This window comes from Hibiscus syriacus, unplaced genomic scaffold (genome assembly GCF_006381635.1).
Source record: "Hibiscus syriacus cultivar Baekdansim isolate YM2019G1 unplaced genomic scaffold, ASM638163v2 tig00111937_pilon, whole genome shotgun sequence".
Lineage (NCBI taxonomy): Eukaryota > Viridiplantae > Streptophyta > Magnoliopsida > Malvales > Malvaceae > Hibiscus > Hibiscus syriacus.
In genome coordinates, this window is record NW_024063215.1 from 38,754 (window position 1) to 64,713 (window position 25,960).

At 32.9% G+C, this 25,960-nt stretch overlaps 1 pseudogene; it reads right to left on the bottom strand.

The window, feature by feature from the left end:
• Positions 1–2,192: 2,192 nt before the first annotated feature.
• On the bottom strand, positions 2,193–4,163 carry LOC120172979 (annotated as a pseudogene).
• Positions 4,164–25,960: the final 21,797 nt, after the last annotated feature.

Here is a 25,960-nt window from a genome sequence, read left to right on the forward strand (position 1 = left end):
TCGCTCGTGGCCGTTGTGACCGGTCACCCCGGGATGAGTCAGTCCCGGGGATCTCGACCGGTCATTGGCACTGTTGACCGTTTTGTTTCCTAACTTTGCGGTGTGATGAGGGTTGAATGAAAACCCTACCTTATTGTAACCTTGGCGTGCGACGCTGGACTTGACGAACCCATAACCACTACTGGGCTGGTTCAGGCCCAATCTGGACTGTTTGGACCCTTTTCTGGATTGGTTATTGGACATGTACAATAACAATAACAATAAAATAAATAAATAAATAAATAAATAAATAAAAATAAATAAATAAATAAATAAATAAATAAAAAATAAATGACAATAATAAAAATATTTTCCAAAAACCTATATAATATATATTTTTAAAAAATATATTTTAAAATTATATATTATATATTTTTTAAAAATGTTTTCAAAATTATATAGTTTTCAAAAATGTTTTTAAAACTATATATTATAAGTTTTCAAAATGATTTCAAAATTATATATTGTATATATGTTTTTAAAATGTTTTTAAAAATTATATATTTTCAAAATGATTAAAAACTATATAATATATATATATTTTCAAAAATGTTTTAAAAACTATATATTATATTTATTTTCAAAATGTTTTAAAAACTATACAATATATAAATGTTTTCAAACATGGTTTCAAAACTATATTTTATATATATGTTTTAAAAATGTTTTTAAACTATAATATATATATATATATATATATAAATGGTACGAAAATGAGTGTCTACACCTACCTCTACGGGCGAGATGAACAATAGTCCATTATAAACGTAGAGAACACGAAGAGCACCAATACATGATATCATATTATCCAAAAAAAATTGATATAGATGCCAAAACCTGGTATATCCCAAAACACCATTCCAACGTCCTACAAAAATATCTCTACAATATGAACCCCAAAAGTTAAAGAGATCCCAAAAGGATTACATCTCTCCAATATACTCCCTCTGTCCCATAAAACATGTTTGTTATTGACTTTTTTATCAATTTTTTAAACTTTGACTAATTATTATTTAAAATTTATTATTGATAAAAATATATAAAAATATAGTTTAAAACCTTCAATCAAGTAGTTTTCAAATATATATTTTATAAAATTTAATTATTTAAAATATTTAAAACAATCAAGGTCAAAGTTAAACTTTTTGACTTTTAAAAGTCAATAAGTGACATCTTTTACGGGATAGAGGGAGTAATTCTCTCTCACATTACTCTAAAGGTTAAGACATAATTTCTATTTATAAAGTCAAATATTTGGTTACCTAGAATTCTCACCTAAAATAAATATTTAGGTCACTAAATAAAGTCAATTACCAAAATATCTCCAACCACTAGAATTACAATAAAATCTAACTTAATTACAAATTATAATTTGGTTCAAAATATAAAAATTCATGAATTTATGAATTAGATTTTTTTTCTACTTTAATGATCGAAAACTCCTTTCTTGAAAGTGAATATTAATTCTAGGTGTTGTGAAATACGTTCTATTCAATAAATTTAGTTGAATTAACTAATTTTTTGGTTTGAAATTAAGTTGAAAATTAAAAATGTAGAAATGAAAAAATTAATAACTAAATTATATGAATGATAAAATAGAGTTTTGCATGGTAATTATATTTTCTTTTTGACATAGTGCATGGTAATTAATTCAAAAGGATAAATTTAGTAGAATTTGATGGGATTAAGTAATATATGTGCCATGAAATTGGTATGTTGAAATTAAAATTTTCGTGATTAATAAATATTTGATATATCAATGAAATTGAAAATAATTATTTATATATTTTTTATTAAGCTAAGGTGATTATAATGTAATATATGTTTTAAATACTCTCAATGACAACGAATGTTCAATCACCATGTTGTGACTCAAACCTGTGACCTCTAAGAACAACAACAATTTTTTTAACCACTGAAGTAAGTTGGTTCAAATTATGTTTATGTGTTATACAAAATTAACTATGTGTAAATGTTGGTATAAATTTTTTAAATTATAGTTTGGGTCTGAATTCAAACAATTTATTAACATTTTAAATAATAAGGTATGTTATTGTATGAATCGATATGATATTTTGATATTCACGACTATACTAATGCAATTTGGCATTTTGGTATAAATCTTCAAGAGAAATAATAATAATAATAACCACTATATTAACATGAGCAAAGTTTATTTCACACTGTCAAATCCTCAAACAAGGTCAAGTATAGTCATTCATTCTTTCACCATCCATGACTTCCCATACCCAAACTCCAATCCTCGCCACCAACACCAGCATCCGGACTACAGCCTCCGAGACGTCTAGACGGTATACGTGCACCGTTGTTCTTCGAGGCAGGGCTCCTTGGGGCCTGGTAGATTGCTGGTCCCCCACCTGAATTTGAGGAATCACAACCTGGGCCTTTCTTTGTTGATGTATTCCTTTGGTGTACATATGCTCCTTGTTGATGCTTGCCTGAGCCTTGACTTCGCACCTTGGCCTTGGCTGATTGTGTTGGGAACATATAGGTGGGGACTCCGTTTGAGTCCGACAGCGGCTCCTGCGGAGTTGAGTACGAGCCTGAATCTATTGGTGTCACAACGTCCATTTCAACCGTCTTCTCTGACATGATATCGGTGGTTCCGGTAGCTGTAGTAGTGGTAGGTAGTGCAATGTAAGAACCCTCTTGTAAGCCTAATTGATGGGGATGGTAGGGTTGTGATGGCATCCAACGGTCGAGCCAATTCCGACCCCATTGCGCCTTCCCACGCTCATTATGTTGCGGTTGCATGCAGAGTTGTTGATGATGTTGCCGTTGTTCCTCCTGATTCAACGATGGTATACCATTAAATTATATAATTCAGATACTTGAAATTATAATGAAAAATTAATCAACCTCATAGCTATAGGCATAAGCAAGGGCTCGTTCTCTTCTCATGACAGCATCCTGTTTCTTTGGAGCACATTTCATGACTTTGTTAGAGCTTATCTGTCCACCCTCCCAATTGTCGAATTTCTTCGACGGGATCTTCGGCTTCCGTTCTAGTTCCTTGATTCCTCTTTTCTCTTTGTCGTCCGCTCTCTTCTGAAGCATCCCGTGAGTTAGTTGCAGTCTACGAGCTCGAACTCTCGCCTGCACCCGTACCAATGCTTGCATGCACCGCATTGTCTCTTGCGCTTGCTTCCGCACATTATAGCCTCGCACTAGTGCCTGCAATCTCACCAGTCCTTCAAAGCACGCAAAGCCCTCCGAGCCTACAAAATCAGACACAAATCGTCGTATTGCTCAGTGATTTTGCATGATAGGCTTACGATTGTTCGAATCACTAGGTCGTGTATCGAGTGGGTTTACCAGGTAGCCTCTGTAACATGACTGTATGAGAGATGCAGCTCTTTGCTCCTTGGAGTGGCGTCCGAAACCAGCCAATTGGACAACTTTGGCCGCTGCCTGAGCAGCCGCGACAGCGGCTTCCGCAGCAGCAGCGGTGGCCACGGCGACGGCCAAGGTGCGGTTCCTATCTTCATTCAGACTGGACGTTTCACTGTCGTCGTTTGTGACGTCGGGTGTACTCTCAGCCGGAAAATGTTCGAACGACACTACTTCCGGGGCATCATTTGGCCATTTCTCCACACTCTCTTTCTGAAAATCATGCCCCTATAATTGATCAGTGCAAACAATAATTTCCTCCACTTTTGTACAACATGAACCAATGAGTCAGTGAAACGAGCGAACTTATAAAAGTTTAAAGTACCAAAATATATTATCGATCAAGAAAATATCCAAAATATATAAAAATATGTGATTTTAATAGAATTGGGTGTTGCTTAAAATGAAAATGGTGAAGTAAAAAAGGTTGATTTTGCTTAGAAACTGCGGAATGAGATACCTTAGAAGATGACTTGAACACTTTCTTGACGGAGGAGAACCATCCACTCCCTTTCTTTACCATCTCCGATCAAAATCCTAAACACTTGCATCCATTAAAAATAGAAGAGGTTGAAGGAAAGTAGAAAACCAAACAGTGAAGATTACCTGTAAAATGGAGAACAAGAAAGAAGAAGAGGTGGTAAATTAGTGAGTTGGGTTGAATTCTTCTCATGTTTTCTCGTTATCCATTTTCCACCGATCTCTTCTTTTTGACAAAAAGAGAGAGAAACAAGTAAATGAAGATCGGCCGACTGGATTTATGAATTTCACGGGCGCATTACAGTTGTATTCTGCCCAATTGAGTTTTGCCACCTCCACCACACGCCATAACTCAACACCTTTTTTAGGGTAAACTATACAAATGGTCCCCAGACTATAAAGAACTCTTTGTTGAGTTTCTTAACTATAAAAAGTTACAAAATGATCCTCTTAATATAGGGTGATGCTTTGTTTAGTCCCTGACTATTAAAAGTTATGAATGGTCACTCGACTATTCATATCTTTCAAACTTGTTATTTTCCATTAAAAATTTAATAGTCGTTTAAGTTGTACGTTAACATGCTAATCGTAATATGATAGTTGTTTGAATTTCGGATATCAGATTTTATCTTATCTCAATCAGCAGGTTAACATCTAACTCAGATGACTGTCATTTTTTAATAGTGAGGGGACTCAACAAAGCAATGTCATATAGTTGGAGAATCATTTTGTAACTTTTAATAGTCGAAAAACTCAACAAAGCAACATCATAAAATCGAAAGAATATTTATATACTTTACTCTTTTATAAGATAATATTTATTCATAATTTTTTTAATTCTTAACAATACACATCCTTCAAACATTGTGTATGATGTAAAGGATGTATACGATTTAGGTTTTTATTTTTTTAATTATCTTTCAGTTATTGGTTGAGTTAGTCTCATTTTTATTTATTCATATTAATTATGAGTTTTGAGTTGTCTTTTATTTTGATAAAAAAAATAACTTCATTTTATGATTTTTTAAATATCATTCGATAAAATTTGTATTTTTTTGCTCGTAAATTTTTCTTAAAATAGTTTTTAGTAAAAAAATTATTAGTAATTTGTACATAGTATTTTAAGTTATTTTTATTACTTTAAGTATAATATATTTTAGTTCTTGTTTTTAGGAACATTTGGTCCTAACATTATATTTAGCGTAAAAAGATCCTTAAAGTTTAATTAAATAATTATTTTAGCTCTTATTATTTTATTCTAGGGTATTGATAGTTTGTTGATTAATATCTTTTAATTAAGGAGTATATTTTCTGTCCCAAAATAAAATAACAGGCACCGAACTATTCCCAAAAAAAAGAAGAAAATTAGGATCAAAATAAATATTTAATCAAACATCAAAAATATTTTTTGTCATTATACCATTTTAAACTAAACATTAAATTTTATAATTTTAAATTAATAATATTCAACCTTTGTTCATAATACTCTAAATTTTTATTTTTTTTCAATAATAACAATTATATTAATTAAATGTCTAATACAAATATAGAACAGCATAAAGTTTTTATTGTAGAGCAACTACCAGAATCATGAAACAGCGGTGGTGAGTTAATATTTTGTCCTCCCAATATCCATAAAGGGCTTTGGACGTTAAGTTAGTAAATGCAATAATACAAACGCATAGGTAGATGTCTATCAAACATAAAGCAAAGGGCAACGGGACCCATCCATATTTAAACTGAAACCAATGTTTTTAAAATCGGACCGGACCTTGAATCGATGAAAGTATTGGTTCACTGATTCAATCGGATTCAACCGGATTTTAAATAAAATAATATTTTTTTAAAAATTTACATAATATTCAAAGCAATATTAATATATATATATATAACATTTTTTTCAAGTTTACAATATTAAAAGGTATAAAAATATCACAAGTTATATTATATATAAGTTAAAAAACATAAAATCAAATGAAACAAAATGATTCAAACCAACTACAACATAATATTTAAGGTAAAACATATTAAATAATAAATATAATATATAATTATAATCAAAAATAAATTTGGGGCTGAAAAATCATAACAAACGATGTCGTTTATTTTAATTTTTTTTAAAAACAATTACATGGCTAAGAAACATAGAAGAGCATCCCAAAAGTCTAAGAGTAAAAATATGAGAACAAAACAATCCCACATGGCTAAGAAACATAGAAGAGCATCCCAACTGACTTCTATAAATACTAGAGGTAATTTGACATTCAAAATCATAGAGCCTTTTGGTGAGCACAGAGCGAACTATTCTTTCGCTTCAATTGAGCTCGAATTTCAGGCTTCAGTCGAACTTTTAAATTTTTTTTTGAGTTCGAGCCTTTTCGAGTTCAAGTTTCAATATTATATTTCGAGTTCGAGTTGAACTTGATAATTTTTAGCTCGTGAGTTTTTGAGTCGAGTTGAGCTTACTTTTAAAGTTTTTGAGTTAGAGTCGAGCTCAGCAGTACTCGAGTTTAACTCGGCTCGTTTAACAAATGGCGTGGTTTGGTTTACTTTTTTTTAAGAAAAAAAGAGAACTGACGGTTCACACTGATTTTGCCGATTTTCAGCCGGTTCACTCTGGTTTTGCCGGTTCTCAACCGGTTCTTCATCGGTTCTATGCTCATCCGTTTTTGGGAGTTAACCTGACCAGACAGGTAATCGGTTCACGGTTCAGCCGGTCAAATCGGCCGGTCCAGTTCGATTTTAATAACATTGACCAAAACATAAAAAAGTAATAATCTAATCAAACCATCAAGTGATATCATTACTAAAAAAATAAGATAGATTACACGTTTAGTTAATAAATTATCAGTTTTATTTTATTTTAGTACTTAAATTTTTAACTTTTTTAAAAATCATATTTAAAGTTTAGTTTTTGTTTTATTTTAGTACCATGTTCAAAATTAAACTTTATATTTTAAAAACATTGAAAGTTTAGGTACTAAAATGGACCAAATTGATAGTTTAGGTACTAAAAATGTTATATTTTTAACGGCGGGTAATAAAATGAAATAAAACTAAACATTAGGTATGATTTTAAAAAAATTTGAAAGTTTAGGTGCTAAAACGGATAAAACTGATAGTTTAGATACTAAACGTGTGGTTTACCAAAAAATATTATTATTTCTAAAAATCATTGTTTCGAACAGTTACGTCTGCAGAGTGTGTTATCAATAGATTAAGAAATTTCTAAACATATATTATATTATAATCATCTCAAACTATTAAAAAAAGTAATAATTTATTATTAAAAAATATAAAGTAATTATTTAATATTTTTAAATAATATGATAATTAATAAAAATATATATTACTAATTCTAAAAATTTTAATCTTCAACATTTCAATATACAACAAATTTAATCCCTAAAATCTTAAACTTCATCCTCTTTTAAATTTTCTACCATTCACTTTGTAGATAACCAATATTTTACTAGGCAAAATTGTTCAAATACTAGGGTATATTTTTTTTTCCATCTAAGGTGGGAATTGAATTATTTTCTCTGGTAAAGTGATTATTACAGTAGACGTTGGAAGTCATTCGAATGACATGACGTCTTTTAGAAGAAGCCCGAGCCACACAATGTCTTCCCCTAATTGCATGCATTCTCGAAGTCTTGTTATACTACAATCTTACTAGAGATGTCCTATCGTCGGAACGTCTTCCAGAAGACGTTATGTTGTCCAGGCAACCTTCAACATGTACTTTAGCAATAACTTTATATCAAAAAATAATTTCTCTCATACCCTAGATGAAAAAAATCTATCACATTATTCAAAAAATTTAACCATAAAACTCATATTCTTCTTATCATAAATGTAAAAAATTATATGTACAGAATCTTTTTAATCATTGATAATATATATATATCTTGTAGACGCAGTTGTTCGAATGCGGAATATCTAGGGAGATTAAAATAACCTTTAGATTTGATTCAAACGTTACAGTTAAATTTTAAAAATTATGCTGATCACTGAATTGATCCATAATCTAATGTTAGTATCATACGATATTATAATGTAAAAAAAATTATAAGTTATTTTGTATAATATCGTAAAAATTATTTTTAAAACAATTTATTAGTAACATCCTAGACCACATTTTAAAAAATCATAAATTCTTAAAAGAAAACATGGTTAGATTTTAAAAACCCAAATCGAATGATAAAAACATGAAATATTGCAAGTTAAATAAAATACCAGTAATTAGTATCAATATAGTCCATATATCAGAGGTGAAATAAAATAAACCATAAACTAGTAAATCAAAATAATAGGCACATGTCTCTAAAATAAAGGCAGCTAGGAAGATTGAAACATTACAACAAAATTTTTGTACGGAATGTGTCGATCCTCCAATTGTCGGGTCTGGGTACCTATCCAAAGTATCTGAAAGGGGAAACAAGGGGGAGTGAGCTAGGGAGCTCAGTGTGTTCCAATACGTGCGGAATAAAACATGCTGGTACATTTCAAATCTGATTCCATAAATCACAGAGTAAAAATGACAATATAGTTTTTATTTAAAACAGATAACTACCCTCCACCCGTACACCATATGAAAAACCCAGAACATGCATCCATAAAGACTTACCCTAAACCCCTAGGATCTAAGAGTTCAATATGGAAGATCATAATAGAAAAGAATTATCAACTAGTTGAACCTCAGAGTCTCCAAACACTTACCTAGACAGTACCAATAATATCATATATCATAGATCAGAAAGAGAGATCAGTAAAAACAGAACTAAAAAAATCAGTAAACAGAATCATGTTTTCCAAATTAGTTAAAACAATCATATGCACATGGTAGTTCAGATACATATTTAAAACAGATAAATATAGCACACAAGGAACACACCTCGCGAAGCAGGTCAGTCTGAGGGATTTACTGACCACAGATCTCGCTATGATCAAAAGCAACACACAATCCTAAATCATATCAGAACATGGTTACTATTGGAATAACGCACTAAACATAGTATTTAATTGAGATACATAACCATATGTGAAATCACAGTTCACGCAACTAGACGAATTGAGACGAACTGGGTCAAGCAGTAGAATGATTGGGCGAAACAATGGTACCTATCATAACCAAAGTTATAAATCATCCATTTCCCTTTTCCTTATTTTTCCTTAACCAATTTAATCAAAATAACTATGCAAACTCAAATTCAATGGTTAATTAGGAGGCTTTTGGGTTAGAATTTGGTAAAACAGACTTCGAATTCAGACTCAAAACTTCAACAAACATATAATAAGACCTTTTTTTGGAAAAGTTGAATTTTTGGTCAACGGTCAACACGATCAAAGTCAACAGGTTTGGTCAATGGGTTGCCTCATCCTGAGTTGACTCGGTCAATGGGTTGCCTCATCCTGAGTTGACTCAATCAACTTAGTCCAATTTAAATCGGTATCCAAAAGGCTCGGTCGGAGGAAACGCCACGTGCGACGATGACGCGCATCGGCGTGTGGGGCAATGACAAGGATAGAGGAAGGGACCGAATTCTTAAAAGGCAACCAAACACCCAAAAGAACTCAAATCAGCTTAGATAATCAACCAAATGTCAATGAAAATTAAATATAAAGCAGTTGACACTTATCCAATGGCGATCGGCGATCGAACGACGATGAACTGACAAATCCAGGTGGGTTTTGTTCGAAAAAGAATGAGGAACATGACGGTGCAGGTGATGTGGTCACCAAGGCTCAAAATCGGCTTGAAAATTGCAAAAACACCAAAGTAACTGGTGGGTTTTCGTCAAAGATTTGATCTTCGATTCACGATTGATGGTGGCATTCCATTACAAAAGGATATAGGGGTTTTGGTCGCATGACATTGGGGAGTCCAGAGGTGATAGTGGTACTATGCATGAAAGAAAAAATTTATGTGAAATCACGAAAAATAGAAGCGAGTGACACTACTCTCCGATGAGCCTTCAAGAGCTTTTCACAGCAAACGGTAGAGAAACGATGAACGACCACTAGGGTTTTGATCGGGGCGAGGGGTGGTCCGTTTGGTGATAGCAATGTCAAATACGATGACTGGAGACGCTCGATTCGGGGGAGATAACAACGAAAATGGGCGTAATATATTTTGGGGGATTTTGGGTATGATACTAACTAGGATCAAACTGATTTTGGGATTTAAAATCTCGTCTGTTATCTAACAAAATTATTTTAAAAGGGATACTAACATAAACAGTTTCCTAGCCCAGTGGCTTGGGCATGGCTCCTCATGCTTCTTGGTCATGGGTTCAAACCGTGCCAACTCTTCTTTATTCATTTTTTCCTTTGCATGTAGAGAAAGGGCAAAACTCAAGTTGGGTCCTTAAACTTTTAGGGTTTTTGAAAATGGCCTAGAACTTTGAAAACTCACAAACTGGTCCCTAAAATTAATTAAATCAAATCAAATTTAAATCAAATAAAAATTAGGGTATGAAAACTCTCATCTCCTTAAAAGAATTCCATCCACGAAATTCTCCCAAGTTAAATAGATAAAAAAAATTGCAATAGTGACAATTATTTCAATAAGTTAAATTAGAGTTTGAGGGTCTCGGAATACAGAGCTTGAAAAATAGGAATAGGCGGAATCATTATTTAGAAATGCATGATAAGAAAAATTATTAACAATAGATATACCTGTAGACAACTGAGGCTCATCCTGGTCGTCAATACGTTTAATAGCGTAGAGCATAGCATGTTGTCTAACCTCAGATAAAATTGGTCCTCCACTCTACTGCGAATGGGCTTTAATATCAGTCCTAGAAGCGGATCTGGAAGTCTTACCCTGATTTTGACTCCTGACTAGGGTCTGAACGTAAGCCTAAGAACGAACAGGCGTCAAAGTAGATGTGCGCTCAGAGAGGCAGGATGGGGACAATTTCTAATGAAATGCTCATTGGATCCACATCGATAACAACTACCCAACTTCTTATGACATTCTTCCCTATGTCAATTTCTACAATACTCACAAACAGGTACATAAGGAACATATGATGAATCACCCCAATTAACAGCTGAGGGTAGAGAGCTGTAGGCCTGGAACCAGAATTACTCCTCTGGGGAGAAAAGTATGAGTTCTCTTCTTAGGGTGGCAAAAGACTCAGTGGGGGCCAAAAGACCTCTTAGATCGCTTTTGATTTACTTAATCTCTATCAAGATCCATAACCTCAACCTTCTTGATCTCTTTTGCTCTATCCACCAACTCATCAAGCACCTTATCTTGATGGGTCACCATCTGCCTACTCAGCTCATATCTGAGTTCTCGAGCAAAATTACGACACGTATCCATTTCAGTAGGAACCAAACTTTCACCATACTTTATTAGCTTTAAAAACTCCATTTCGTACTCGAAGACTGTCATATCTCCTTGGACTAAATCCTAAAATTGTTGTCGTCTCTCAACCAGATATCGATCCCCAAGGAAATGTTTCCTAAAGCACTCCTTGAAGAAATCCCAAGTCAGACAATCAATAAAAACGCTACTCACAATAGACTCCTACCAGGTATGGGTTCCCATCCAACAAGGATACAACTCCTAAATATCTCTTATACGGATCTAAACCTAACTAATCCATATGCCTATCGGTATCGCAGATCCAGTCCTCAACCTCGGTTGGAGTTCCACCAGTATGGCCTGCAATGGTCCTAACTCCATTCGTAATAAGGGTTTGAGAAATAAGAACCTCGGGTGTAACGTCTGTGGCTCTAATCGCACCCTGAATCAGCTGAAGAAACTGTCTACCAAGACTTTCATCCAGAACAACACTAGCAGGCTCAGTGCTAGAACCTGATTCTCTTCTAACAGGGGTAGTTAAACCAATATCAAGAGTAGAAGGTGGATTTATTGGGGCACAGGATCCTAAGGAGCAGAAGGATATATCGAAGGTGGGGAATCAACACACGTATCATCTAACGGGTCAATAAATCTAGTTACTCGACCTTGCCCATGGCCAGATCGATGGCCTCATCTAGTACACATCTTGGAGGGTCTCAAAGCTTACTACATAAGATGAAACCTAGGATTGGAATACACACTTAGAGCCCCGTACACAATTAAACTTGTAAAAACTGTGACATGGCCTTCAGAATTTGTTTTGTAAAATATTTCAAAATTTATATTTTTGTTTCAAACCCATCCATAATCCACGATTTAAAAATAAAAAGTTCTGATACCAACTAATTATAACCCCCTAGACCCAACCTATGTGTTACTACTAGATCTAGTGGATTATAAAAAGAATTTACAAAATAATTTCACCACATTTAAAAAATCATAAATTCTTTAAAGAAAACATGGTTAGATGTTAAAAACCCAAATCGAATGATAACAAAACATGAAATATTACAAGTTAAATAAAATACCAATAATTAGTATCAATATATTCCATATATCAAAGGTGAAATAAAAAAAACCATAAACTAGTAAATCAAAATAGCAGGCACATATCACCAAAATAAAGACAACTTAGAAGATTGAAACATTATAATAAAATTTTTGTACGGAATGTGTCGATCCTCCAAGTGATGGGTTTGGATACCTATCCAAAATATCTAGTAGGGGAAATAAAGAGGGAGTGAGCTAGGGAGCTAAGTGTGTTATAATACGTGCAGAATAAAACATGCTAATACCTTTCAAATATGATTTCAAAAATCATATAGTAAAAATGACAATATAGTTTATATTTAAAACAGATAAATACCCTCTACCCGTACACCATATGAAATACCCTAGCACAGACATCCATTAGGAGTTACCATAGACCTCTAGGATCTAGGAGTTCAATATGGAAGATCAGAAAGGAAAATAACTACCAGCTAGTTGAACCTTAGAGTCTCCAGACACCTACCCATACAGTATCCCAATAAAACAGTTTCAGACAGTACCAGTAATATCATAAATCAGAGGTCAAAAACCAGAGTTTAGTAAAAACAGAACTCAGGAAAATTAGTAAACAAAATAATGTTTTCCAAATTAGTTAAAACAATTATATGCACATTACAATTTAGATATATATTTGAAATAGATAAATATAACAAAAAAGGAACACACCTCGTGAAACGGTTCAGTTTACGGGATTTACTGAGCACCAGTCTGGCTATGATCAAAAGCAACACACAATCCTAAATCAAATCAGAATAGGGTTACTATCGAAATAACGTACTAACATAGTATTTAACTGAGTTACAAAACCATACGCGAAATCACAACTAACGCGACCGGACAGATCGAGATGAGTTGGGTCGAGTAGTCGAACGATCGGACGAAACACGGGTACTTATCATAACCAAAGTCATAAATGAGTTATTGCTCTTTTCCTTATTTTTCTTTAACCAATATAATCAAAATAACTCTGCAAACTCAGGTTCAATGGTCAATTCAGAGGTTTTCGGGTTAGAATTTAATATAATAGACTTCATATTTGGACACAAGACATCGAAAACATAAAATAAAATTTTTTTAGAAAAGTTAATTTTTTGGTCAAAATCAACAATCAATGCGGTCAAAGTCAAAGTCAATGGGTTTGGTCAACAATCCATATCAATAAGTTAAATCAATTTGGTCTGAGTTGACTCGACTAACCCAGTATTCAAAAGGTTCGATCGAAAGAAAGCCCACGTGTAGCGGTAGGGACAGGGATGGAAGAAGGCGGTCGAATTCTCATAAGGTAACCAAATACCCAAAACAACTCAAATCAGCTTAGATAACCAACCAAACATCAATGAAAATTAAATATAAAGTAATTTGTGATTACCCAATGGTAGTTGACGATCGGACAGTGACAAGGTGACGAATCTGGATGGGTTTTACTAGGAAAAGGATGAGGGGCACGACGGTGCAGGCGATGTGGTCAGCAAGGCTGGGGATCGGCATGAAAATACAAAGAACCAAGGAGATCAGTGGGTTTTCGTTGAAGTTTTGATCTTTGTTTCATGGCTGACGATGACATTCCATGGTAAAAGGATAGAGGTGTTTGGGTCACACGATGTCGGGAGTTTAGAGGTGATGGCGGTGCGATGCAAAGACGTTAGAATCGACATTAAATCACAAAAATAGCAGCGAATGACACTCCTCTCTAACGAGCCTTCAAACAGATCTTCACGAAAAAACGATAGAGAGAAATAATGAATGACCATCAAGGTATTTATTGGGATGAGGTGATGTTCCGTTTGGTGACAGCAGTGTTAAACACGACGGCTGGAGGCGTTCGATTTGGAGGATATAGTTATGAAGATGGGGGTAATATATTTTGGGGATTTTGGTTATGATACTAATTGGGATCAAACTGATTTTGGGATTTAAAATCCTATATGATATCTAACAAAATTATTTTAAAATGGATATATGATATCTAACAAAATTATTTTAAAAGGGATACTGACACAAACAATGTCTAGGGCATGGCTCCCCAAGTGGCTAGGGCCTAGGTGTAAAAAAGGAAAAACTAGGGTTTTAAACCCTAGATTCAACCATCATCTCATCTCAGCTATCATGCGCGTCTACCACATATTATCGTCACCCGATGATATTTATGTCGGTAATTAAATCAAAACTCTTTTTTTTTTCTCTCTCTTGCATACGTCTTCGGTCGCCAAGATCAGATGTTGTCCTTGTTAGTTCTATCCCCTATTCAGGCCTAAAGTCGAAAAGGACGGAAAAAAATTCTCCCTCTGTATAACACATATGAAGACAACGAACAAAAGGGAAATGAATTTAAAAAAAAGAATCAAAGAAAATGGAATTTAGAGGAAACATTAAAAAACGATCACAAAACAAAATCCAAACAACCAAAAGAGAATTTTTGGAAAAACAAATAACGAAAAATTAAAGAATAAGAGTGTAATCCAAAGTGAAAGACACTCTACCTCTGGAAGGCTACACCGACCCTTTTGGCATCATCAAAGGTAAAAGCTTGTCCCATTTTTTAGTTGCGAGTTTGGAATTATTTTGGGGTTTAAAGGGGGCTACCATTTTTAGGCTATGAGAGTGTGTTTAAAGAGTCCTAGCTTGCGAAAGAAGCTTATATTTTTATGTTTTTTCTACCATCAATGTCGATTCACGGTGATAGTACTGTGGTTGGTCATTTATACTCACGTTGAAAAAAGAAAGAAGATGGGGACAGATGGCAAGATGAGAGGAAAAATAAAATCCATATTAGGGTTTTGTTTAAGCCCTAATAAGGATTAGTATCACCTTCCAAACTGCGTCGTTTTGACAAAAGGAGAACTCGCTTTTTAAGCTTTTGGGTTATTTATGCTTGTAATCCATCCATGTTTTAATAGATGTCAATTTACTCCCTCGACTGCTTTGAATATCTTTTAATTTTATTTGATTTTCGCCTTTTGTTTACACATTTATTTAAATTTTGTCACCATTATTATGCTTTTTCACTTGCATGTTTATCGGCTCATACTTTGGTTATGCTATTTTTATTTTATTTAATTTAATCTCTTTTGCTAGTTGTAAATATTTATTTGTGTTTGATTTAAGCCATCTTATTTTTTCTTTAATTCTTTTAGTCATTTATCTAATTTTATGTTTTTTGATAGAAAACCGCTACTTTTATTAAAAATATGAAATGTCTATAATTACAATAAAGGTTTACAAGCATAACCGTAAACGTAAACTAAAATATAATTAGGATATTTTCCAATAACCATTGACACAAAATATAGCCAACTAGATCACACAAGTACCAAAAAAGAAAAATGTTAAAAAAACCTAACCAAAAAACTCAAAACAAAATATAGATACAAACAAATCTGACTGATCGGCAAAGGAACCACAAAAGGGAATGAAACTATTGAAAGACCACCGACAAATCATAAATCAAAGTCAAGCGACGTGAGTAAACTATCCAAGAACGCAAATCGTGTATCCAAATTAATTTGAGGGTCCAAAGCATGGAAGATCAGCATGATAACAAATAAGTGTCATTTTGATCATTCCTAGCGATGTCAAATCCAACCCTGAAGAAAAAGATAAACGAAAAAAATGGCCAAATGATAAAAACGTACCAAAAGCGGAGAAAAATGTACTATAAAAGCAGAGTTAAATATGTCATAAAGACAAAGTTATTAAAATATAAACGAAACAAAGGAAAAATAAATATATGATATAAGAAAACAGAGTTATTAAAAAATAAACGAAACAAAGGGAAAATAAATATATGATATAAGAAAATAGATGAAAAAATACTAAAGACAACGAACAACATTAGGATTAATGCCGCTACCTATAACCAAAGAAGAAAAATGGTTAAAAAATCTAGTTTTATATTTAAGTGTTATATGTTCATTTTCTTTAAATTAGGTCCATATTTTTATCTTAATATATGTTGAAAAAATTTTGATGTTTCGATATACCAAATTAAGTGTTATTAAATTTTAAGATTTTATAATCATTTTTAAAGTATATTCGATTAAATTATTCGAATATCACAAATATTACTCCAAGTTTTTCAAAGGTCAATTTCAATCCTTAATAAAGTGTAAAATTGTGTTTTAAACTTAAAATATTTTTGAAACATTTTTTTACAAAGTATTTCGAACCATAATCGAGCAAAAAATCAATTTTACAAAGGGATGTACCGATACACTCTTGGATGCATTGATACACACCCAACATCAAATGCATTATGTGTACCAATGCACAAACAATGCATCGATACACTCTATGTTTTATTGAAACATCGAATGCACTTTATGTACCAATGCACAGACAATACATCGATACACTCCTAGCTTTTTTGAAACATCAAATGTAATTAGTGTACTGATACACCCCAAGTGTATTGATACACTAGGTCAAATAATAGTCGAAATATTTGAATTTTACACATAGTGTACCGATACACCTTTAGAGTATACCGATGCACACCCGCTCCCAACTGTTTTATTAAATGGTTTTCACACAATAACGGCTCTATTAACTTTACCAATGACCACCAACGTTCAGAAGTGATTCAAGGTGTATTTAAACAAGCTAAGGAGCCATTGATCAACAACAGTTAAGAAGAGAAGCTAAAGAATCAAAGAGAAAGCATCAAACCTCAAGTTTGAGCATTTCAAGCCCACTTTTCATTCAATATTCATTTTTGCTTTCAAGAACACTTGATGTGCTCAATTATATTCATTTTTTAGTGTTCTTTCTTTGTTCTAGAATTTTGCACACATCTTGCCTAGTGAGGTTTTTCTATAAGTTTGCAAAACTTGTAATCTTCTCTTTGGGAGAGAGAGTTCTCAAGAATTTGGGGTATAATTCTTGAGGGAGTTGTAAGGTTACTCTTTGTCCTTAAAAGAAAGAACAAATTAGTGAATTTGTTAGAAAATCCTTAGTGTGGATAGCTAAGGTAGTGGACATAGACTTCAGTTGAGAAAGTCGAACCACTCTAAATCGTTGTGCAAATATTTTCAATTTTCTGTAAAAGCTTCCACCAAACTTTTTATTGCCAATTCACCCCCTCTTGGCCGATTCTTTGATCGATTAACTCAACAGTTAATATTAGATCTCACTCATTTGAAGGTTTAATCGCCTCTTGAGTCGATTCGAGAAGAGTTATATCGATAACCAAGTCATCAATGGCCTCTACCTCAAACTTCGACTTTGTTCTTGATTCAATGCCCGTCAATAAGCCTCCTTTATTTAATGGAGCTAATTATGCTTATTGGAATAATAGAATGAGGCACTTCATTCAATAAAATGACATGGGAGCATGGAATATCATAGAAGACGGATACATCATACCTTTCACTCATTCAAGATTGTGGAGTGAAGCAGAGACAAGAATGTTCCAGCTCAACTTAAAGGCTATCCGTATTATATTTTGTGCTCTTGGACCAAATGAATACAGAAGAGTTTCATCTTGTACGACTGCTAAGGAAATATGAGATAAACTATAATTCACTCATGAAGGTACAAACGAGGTAAAAGAATCTAAAATTAGTCTTCTAACTCGTAGCTCTAAAAATTTCAGGATGAAACCAAATGAAGACATCAAAGCTATGATGGATACATTTTCCGTGATTTTCAATGGTCTCAAATCATATTAAGAGATCATTCCAAACGAAAAGCTTATGAGGAAGTTAGTTTACTCTCTTCTAAAAGCTTGGCAATCAAAGAAGACGGCGATTATCGAGGCTAAAATTTTAAAATCTTTAACCCTTGATGAGCTAATTGGTTCTCTCCTCACACATGAAATGATGCTTCAAGATGAGGTAGATCTCGAAAACAATGATGAAACAAAGAAAGAGATGGAGAAGAAGAAGAACGTTGGAGTTGCTCTCAAATCTACAAAAGATGAGAGTGATTCAGATAAAGATGACGATGATGAGGAAATGGCATTATTTGCCAAGCGGTTCAGAAAATTGATGAAGCCCAACCGAGGAAGAAAATTCAAATGAAATGAAGGCTTCAAAAATGAACCGAAGGAAAACGACCCTATCATTTGCTACAAATGCAAAAAGTCAGGGCATGTCAAGTACGATTGCCCACAATTGAAGAAGAATGGTCAATTGAAGAAAAAAACACAAGGCACACGTGGCTACATGGAGCAATGAAGAAGCTTCTAATGAAGAGGAACAAGAAGTAGCAAACTTGTATTTGATAGCCATCGGGGAAAGCTCTCAGGTAACCCCTAACTCATCTGACTTTAAAGATTATTCTTTTGATGAGTTAGTAGAGGAATATACGGGGCTGGCCTCAGATTATGAGAAATTATTTTCAAAATATAAGAAAGATATTTCAAAATTGAAAAATGAAAATAATCTCATATCCAAGACCAACGTTGATCTTGAAAGTAAAATTAAAGATTTGCAAATCAAACTAAATGAGTTTGAAAATAAAAATATTGATTTGCACAAGTTACTTTCAAGAGTAAATGATGATCATTAAAAGGATATTGTTGATCTTAAAACTTCTTTTAATAAAGTTGAAACAAAACGTTTTGAAAAAGGAGAAAATTCAAAATCCAACTTTGTTAGAAAAAGTTTTAAAAACTACAATCATAGAGGTCCCCAAAGAACCTTTAATGGTAAAATCTTTAGAAGTATATGGGTTCCTAAAGAACTCATTACTACTAAAGATAAGGATATCCTTCACAAATGGATACCCAAGGGGACTAGAATTTTAGAAACTAATGAATATGGACCCAAAAGAAATTGGGTACAAAAAAATAAAAATTAATTTATGTTTGTAGGGAAAGGAGCATTGCTACAAGGAACGAGAAACAAATATAAACTTATGGTACCTTAATAGTGGATGCTCAAGACATATGACCGGAGACAAAAGCCGGTTCATAGAGTTTAACGACAAAAATGGAGGAGATGTGACTTTTGGTGATAATTCTAAAGGTCACATTGAAGGTATAGATACTATAGGTAATATCTCTTCCATACAAATTAAAAATGTTTTATATGTGAATGGATTAAAGCATAATCTATTGAGTATTAGTCAATTATGCGATAAGGGGTACAATGTCATGTTTAAAACTAATGGTTGTAAAGTCATTGACATTTCATCCAATCGGATTACTCTTGTTGGTCATAAAATAGGAAACATATACATGGTGCAATTAGATTCTATAAATATGACTAACTTATGCCTAGTTGCTAAGGATGAACATGATAGTTGTTTATGGAATAGGAGACTAGGACATGCTAGCATTAGTGTTTTACAACGACTAATTCAAGGAGATTTAGTAAGAGGATTGCCAAAGCTAAAATTTGGCAATGATAAAATCTGTGATGCTTGTGCTAAAGGAAAACATCAAAGAGCTTCCTTTAAGTACATTAATGATGTATCAACTAGTAGAGTATTACAATTTATCCATATAGATCTTTTTAGGCCAATTAGGACTGTTAGTTTGGGTGGAAAACAATATTGCTTTGTATTGGTAGATGACTTCTCTAGATATACTTGGGTTCTATTCTTAATTACTAAAGATGAAGCATTAGAAAAATTCATCACCTTTTCAAAAGTAATCCAAAACGAAAAATGTTACTCCATAACTATGTTAGGAGTGATCATGGTATTGAATTTGAAAATCTTGGATTTACTGATTTTTGTAATTCAAATAGAATTAGCCATAATTTTTCAGCACCTAGAACCCTCATCAAAATGGAGTTGTTGAGAGGAAAAATCGAACTTTAGAAGAAATGATTAGAACCATGCTTTGTGAAAACAATTTGCCAAAATATTTTTGGGTGGAAGCAACAAATACCGCTTGTTATGTTATAAATTGAGTAATGATTAAGCCTATTTTAAAGAAAACTCCATATGAAATTTTCAAAAAAAAAATCTTAACATTAGCTATTTTCATCCTTTTGGATGTAAATGTTTTGTTTTAAACAACGGTAAAAACCATCTTGGCAAATTTGATGCTAAAAGTGACGAAGGAATGTTTCTGGGTTATTCTTTAAATTCTAAAGCTTATCAAGTATTTAATAAAAGAACTTTAGTGGCAGAAGAGTCTATACATGTTGTTTTCGATGATAATACCCTTCCGAGGAAGGATTCTTGTGTGAATGATGATGTAGGTATTGTAAACACAAATGACGTTAGACATGATGTTGAAGAATCATCATCAATGGAAGAAACAAAAAATGAGGAAATTCACGATGTTCTCAAGAATCCAACCATTGAAGAAAGGGAAGTCTCTTACCCAAGAGAGTAAAACTATGTCAATGATGGTGAAATAATAGGTGATCCATCCAGAGGGGTAACAACTCGATCTTCTCTTAGAAATATATGTAATTATGTTGTATTTATCTCATGCATTGAGCCTAAGAACATCAAAGAAGCATTAAATGATGAACATTGGATTATGGCTATGCAAGAAGAGTTAAATCAGTTTGAGATAAGTAAAGTATGGACATTAGTTGAAAGGCCTAGTAATAAATCTACTGTAGGTGCTAGATGGGTATTTAGGAATAAGCTCTATGAAAGTGGTAATATAGTGAGGAACAAGTCTAGACTTGTTGCTCAAGGGTATACTCAAGAAGAAGGCTTAGACTATGATGAAACTTATGCTTCCGTAGCTAGGATGGAAGCAATTAGAATTCTATTAGCATTTTCACGTTTCAATGAATTTAAATTATATCAAACGGATGTTAAAAATGCATTTTTAAATGGTTTTATAAAAGAAGAAGTATATGTGGAACAACCTCCCAGTTTTGAAGATTCAAAATTTCCAAATCATGTTTTTAAATTGAAAAAAAGCACTTTATGGTTTAAAACAGGCTCCTAGAGCTTGGTATGAAAGATTGTCAAATTTTTTAATAGAAAAAGGTTTTTCAAAAGGGAAGGTTGACATTACATTGTTTTCAAAGAGAAAAGGTAAAGATTTATTAGTAGTTAAAATCTATGTTGATGATATAATATTTAGTTCTACTAATGATGTTCTTTGCCAATAATTTTTCAAAGCTAATGCAAGGTGAATTTAAGATGAGCATGATGGGAGAGCTCTCATATTTTTTGGGACTCCAAATCAAGCAAAGAAAAGATGACATCTTCATCAATCAAGCAATGTACTTCAAGGATATGCTCAAGAAGTTTGGATTGGAAAATGGAAAACCCCATGCCACTCCAATGAGCTCATCAACAAAGCTTGACAAAGATGAAGAAGGTAAATGTGTGGATGTTAAATTTATAGGTCAATGATTGGTTCTTTACTTTATCTAACCGCAAGTAGACCGGACATTATGTTTAGTGCTTGCTTATGTGCTAGATTTCAATCATATCCTAAGGAATCACATCTACTAGCAATTAAGAGAATCTTCAGATACCTTAAGGACACTCCTAATATAGGACTTTGGTATCCTAGAGACTCTAGCTTTAGCTTGCATGCCTTCTCCGATACAGATTGTGGAGGATGAAAAATAGATAGGAAAAACACCTCCGATACTTTTCAATTCCTAGGAAATATATTGATTTCATGGTTTTCAAAGAAACAAAATTGTGTTGCATTATCTACCACAGAAGCGGAATACATTTCATCCAGTAGTTGTTGTGCACAAGTTTTATGGATGAAACAACAACTTTAGATTATGGAATTGAAGTAGGTACCATACCTATTAAGTGTGACAATACTAGTGCTATTTATCTCACTAAAAATCCCATCCAACACTCTAGAACTAAGCACATTGAAATTAGACATCATTTCATTAGAGATCATGTCACAAAAGGAGATATAGTTCTAGAATATGTTGATATTTTTCACCAATTAGCGGATATTTTTAAAAAACCTTTAGATAAAGAAAGATTTTGGAAACTTATGAGAGAATTACATTTAACTGACCTATCTTCACTTAGTGTTTAAAATAACTTTAGCACTTTTAATTAAAATTGAAAAATGCTTATAAAAATAACACTTTTGATTGCATTCTTTGCTATTAGTTAGGGGTAGTTTATGATCTTTAGTGAAAATTAATTATATGTTCAAATAAAATTTAAAGATAAATTTGATTGATTGAACATTGTTAATTTTCGATCTATGAGTTGCCAATACCACTAGAGCTGATTAATTTAACATTTTGAGTGTTTAAAAATGGATTTTAACATTTTTGTGCACAGCGTATTGATACCTATGTATCGATACACTCTCGCTATGTATCGATACACTATGATAGTGTATCGATGTATTCCTTGAATGTGTATCGATACACTCTGTAGTGTACCGATACACCCGTCGAGTTTTGGGTATTAAATCCCTAATTTCTTAATCTTTCAAAAACCCCTAAACTCTAAACACTCCCGTCGTTCATCCTTTTCATATCCCAAATCTCCATTTTACTTCAAATCAACGAATACAAGTCGGAATTTAACTATTTTTTCAACGTTTAATCCTGCTTGCATCAACAAAAACATGCAAACATCCTCTAATCTCACTCAAATCTGAAAATCTTCAAGGTATTTTTCTAAAACCACTATTTTATTGGTTTTGAACATAGGACTAGTTTTAATTAGTTCTAGGTTGAATTATATATCGAGCATTTGTTAGATTGTAGTTTAGAACTATAATCTACAACTAATTTCATCAAAAAACACATAATTTTTCATTTTTTTTTGAATTTTCGAAATTTAAAAAATTTATTTTTGATTTTAAAATTATTGTTTTTTATTTAATTATGTTGTTTTAATGAAAATTATAAGTATTATAATTTTTCAAACATTGTTTTCAAAATAGTTTTCAAAGTTTGCTATTGAGGACTCGTATTGAGTTTTGGGATTGATTATATTGCATACATGTGTTTCAAAATTGCAGGTAACCATATCCATTCTGATTCTAATCATGTCTAAATGTCCTAGGTCATCCTCTAGTCGGTCTTCAAACCAACCTCAAAACTGACCTCCTATTCTTCCTCCAAATCCAAATCCAAATCCAAACGACCCGAATATGACTATTCTAAACTCCTGTTTCAATGAGCCTGGTCGTAGACAAGATCTCTACCATAGGTATCATAATTTGTTTGAGTCATACAAAATCTGGGAAGAACGTATCCCCTCACTCAAAGCCATGGTCGATATGAAATTTGAATATCTTCTTACCCTCCGATCGTGGAAATTTGATAAACTCTTTCACCTCAAACCCATCGTTTATCACCAACTAGTCCGCATTTTCTATTCCAATGCGGTTTGTGTCTAAAACGAGCGTCGAACTGAAACCAAAGGGATTCGATCTTATCTCTTAGGTCAATTCCTTTATATTGACTCCGACATAATCTCTAATATCTTTGGTTTAGATAACGAGGGTAATGAAAAAGAGATTGTGGCAGCACCTTATATAGCTAAGGCTAGTGTAAGTACCTTGCGGACTCATCATGAGCATTTTCTTCACTTAATCATCTCTTTGGTGGTTTAGATCATCCGGAGGTAGGTACTCCTCCCTTAGAGTCATAGATTTATGGTGGATACATTGTATCCAGCATAAAAAGAAAATAAATTTGCCACATATCATTTTCGGTGAATTAGTAGATATTGTAAACACTGTGCCATCTAAAAATGTAGAAACTTTAGTTTACGGTTGTCTTCTTAGTAACTTGTTTATCAAATCCAACCTTAAGGTTTCTCTTGATGTACCCATCCTCTCAAAACCCAAATAAATATCACAATCTTGAAGAAATCGGGATGGTCCTGGGACAAGGATCAATGGGTTCGATCCAGCACCGGTTGCGGACGATGATCCAATGCTTGGAGAACTCATGCGTGATATTGATGATCACGTACCCGACGATGAGCCAGCACCGCAATAAAGTCATATGCCTCCATATTTCTGATTGTTTATGGAGAATCTTGACATGAGGTTTGCCTCCATCGAATCACATTTAACTGATAACAATGAAGCGATGAATCATCATTTCGATGCTATGGACGAGAGAGTTGATGTGCTTACACGTGATGTGGCCAATATATGGGCACATTTATCACCTCCTGCACCACCGATGGACGATTAGACCATTTTCTTGCTTTTTTTCTTAGGATGAGAGAGAACTTATTGAAACATTTTTATGATTATGGATTTGTTTTATATGGATGTTGGATGTTTGAACTTGAATACTTATATATATTTGTGGTTTGGTTGAATTTTGAATTTGATCTTAATATTTGTTTCATTAGTTTTTGCATCATTTATATTTTAGGTAAAAATGACCAATTACCATTACACATTATCTATGAATATTGATTTATGGAACTAATGGCTAATCTTTCTCTTGATTGTGATCTTAGCAGCTTAAGCTATATATATAAAAAATATCAATTGTTTATTTTCAAAAACCTGTTTAAAACGTTTTATAGAGTTTTTTTTATTTAACAAAAGGGGGAGAATATAGTAAGGGGGAGTAGTAATTTTCAAAAGCAAAATGTAAAATTGATTTCAAAAATGATTTTCAAAGAAAATCTTAAAATTACTCAAATGTTTTGTTATATCAAAAAGGGGGAGATTGTTGAAAACATTTTGATGTTTCGATATAACAAATTAAGTGTTATTAAATTTTAAGATTTTACAATCATTTTTAAAGTATATTCGATTAAATTATTCAAATATCACAAATATTACTCCAAGTTTTTCAAAGGTCAATTTCAATCCTTAAGTGTAAAATTGTGTTTTAAACTTAAAATATTTTTGAAACAATTTTTACAAAGTATTTCGAACCATAATCGAGCCAAAAATCAATTTTACAAAGGGATGTATCGAAACACTTTTGGATGCATAGATACACACCCAACATTGAATGCATTATGTGTACCGATGCACAGACAATGCATCGATCCACTCGAGGTTTTATTGAAACATCAAATGCACTTTATGTACTGATGCACAGACGATGCATCGATACACTCCTGGCTCTTTTGAAACATCGAATGTAATTAGTATATCGATACACCCCAAGTGTACCGTTACACTAGGTCAAATAACAGTCAAAATATTTGAATTTTACACACAGTGTACCGATACACCTTTAGAGTGTACCGATGCACACACGCTCCAAAACTATTTTATTAAATGGTTTTCACACAATAACAACTCTATTGACTTCACCAATGATCTCCAATGTCCAGAAGTGATTCAAGGTGTATTTAAACAAGCTGAGGAGCCATTGATCAACAACAATTAAAAAGAGAAGCTAGAGAATCAAAGAGAAAGCATCAAACCTCAAGTTTGAGCATTTTAAGCCCATTTTTCATTAAATATTCATTTTTGCTTTCAAGAACACTTGTTGTGCTCAATTGTATTCATTTTTTAGTGTTCTTTCTTTGTTCTAGAATTGTGCAAACATCTTGCCTAGTGAGGTTTTTCTATAAGTTTGGGAAATTTGTAATCTTCTCTTTGGGAGTGAGTGTTCTTAAGAATTTGAGGTATAATTCTTGAGCGAGTTGTAAGGTTACTTTTTTTCCTCAAAAGAAAGAACAAATTAGTGAGTTTATTGGAAACTCCTTAGTGAATAGCTAATGTAGTGGACGTAGACTTTGGTTGAAAAAGTTGAACTA